The following is a 1842-nucleotide window of genomic DNA, read 5'->3' as shown; positions in this document are numbered from 1 at the left end:
ATCCTACTTAGAATACCACAGACAAGGTTAGACTTTCCGGATTCCCATGAATGCCGCCATCTATCTAGCTTATACCACGAAGATTCTATTGGGGAATCTAAGAGATATGCGCCCGGCCTAAGGGAGAACGGAAGTGGTTGTCAGTCACGCGCGTTCATAGGTGAGAATGATGATGAGTGTCACGGATCATCACATTCATCAAGTTGTTGTGCAACGTATATCTTGGAATAAGAATAAAAGAGAATTGAATATAAAATAATAGTAATTGTATTAAAACTTGAGGTACAGCAGAGCTCCACACCCTTAATCTATGGTGTGTAGAAACTCCACCGTTGAAAATACATAAGTGAAAGGTTCAGGCATGGCCGAATGGCCAGCCCCCAAAATGTGATCAATGGCCCCCTAAGATGAAGAATAAAACAAAACTGAGACCAAAGATGAAACGTGGTCAAAAGATAACTAATACACTAGTAAAAAGTCTTATTTATACTAAACTAGCTACTAGGGTTTACAGAGGTAAGTAATTGATGCATAAATTCACTTCCGGGGCCTATTTGGTGTGTGTTTGGGCTGAGCTTGATCTATCCACGAGTTGAGGCTTTCTTTGGAGTTGAACGTCGAGTTATAGCGTGTTTCTGGCGTTCAACTCCGGGTCGTGACGTGTTTCTGGCGTTTGACTCTAGACAGCAGCATGTACTTGGCATTGAGCGCCACTTTACGTCGTCAATTCCCGAATAAAGTATAGACTATTATATATTGCTAGAAAGATCTGGATGTCTACTTTCCAACGCCCTTAAGAGCGCACCATTTGGAGTTCTATAGCTCAAGAAAATCCATTTTGAGTGCAGGGAGGTCAGATTCCAACAGCATCAGCAGTCCTTTTGTCAGCCTTTTTCAGAGTTTTGCTCAAGTCCCTCAATTTCAGCCAGAAATTACCTAAAATTACAGAAAAATGCACAAACTCATAGTAAAGTCCAGAAATGTGAATTTAACATAAAAACTAATGAAAACATCCCTAAAAGTAGCTTGAACTTACTAAAAACTACCTAAAAACAATGCCAAAAAGCGTATAAATTATCCGCTCATCACTTAGCGTACAATTTCCTGTCTCTCAGAATTTGTAGCACAGTTCGCAAGTGTTCAGCATGTTCCTCTTCAGACTTAGAATAAACAAGAATGTCATCAATAAAGACAATAACAAACTTGTCCAAATACGGTCGGAAAATCCTGTTCATATAATCCATAAATACTGCAGGGGCATTAGTTAACCCGAAAGACATCACTGTATACTCATAATGACCATAACAGGTCCTGAAAGCGGTTTTCAGAATATCCTCATCTCTAACCCTTATCTGATGATAACCGGATCGCAGATCAATCTTAGAAGACACACCGGCACCCTGTAACTGATCCATTAAATCATCGATTCTAGGCAACGGATATTTATTCTTCACAGTGATTTTATTCAACTACCGATAGTTGATACATAACCGCATACTCCCATCCTTCTTCTTTACCAGTAACACTGGCGCTCCCCACGGAGAAACACTTGGTCGGATAAAATGCTTACCTAACAAATCTTCCAGCTGAGCTTTCAATTCGGCCATTTCTAAAGGTGACATCCTGTAAGGAGTAATCAAAATCGGACCGGCCCCAGGCATCAACTCAATTGCGAATTCAACTTTTCGGTTAGGTGGAAATTCATTAATATCATCCGGAAACACGTCTGGAAATTCACATACAACCGGAATCTACTTTAAACTCTGATCATCACTTGATACTCCCGCAGTTAATAACATAATACCTGACATTCAGTTCCTGAACAGTTTACTATCATAGAAT

This window comes from Arachis duranensis, chromosome 2 (assembly GCF_000817695.3).
Source record: "Arachis duranensis cultivar V14167 chromosome 2, aradu.V14167.gnm2.J7QH, whole genome shotgun sequence".
Taxonomy (NCBI): Eukaryota; Viridiplantae; Streptophyta; class Magnoliopsida; order Fabales; family Fabaceae; genus Arachis; species Arachis duranensis.
This window is presented reverse-complemented; position numbering follows the sequence as displayed.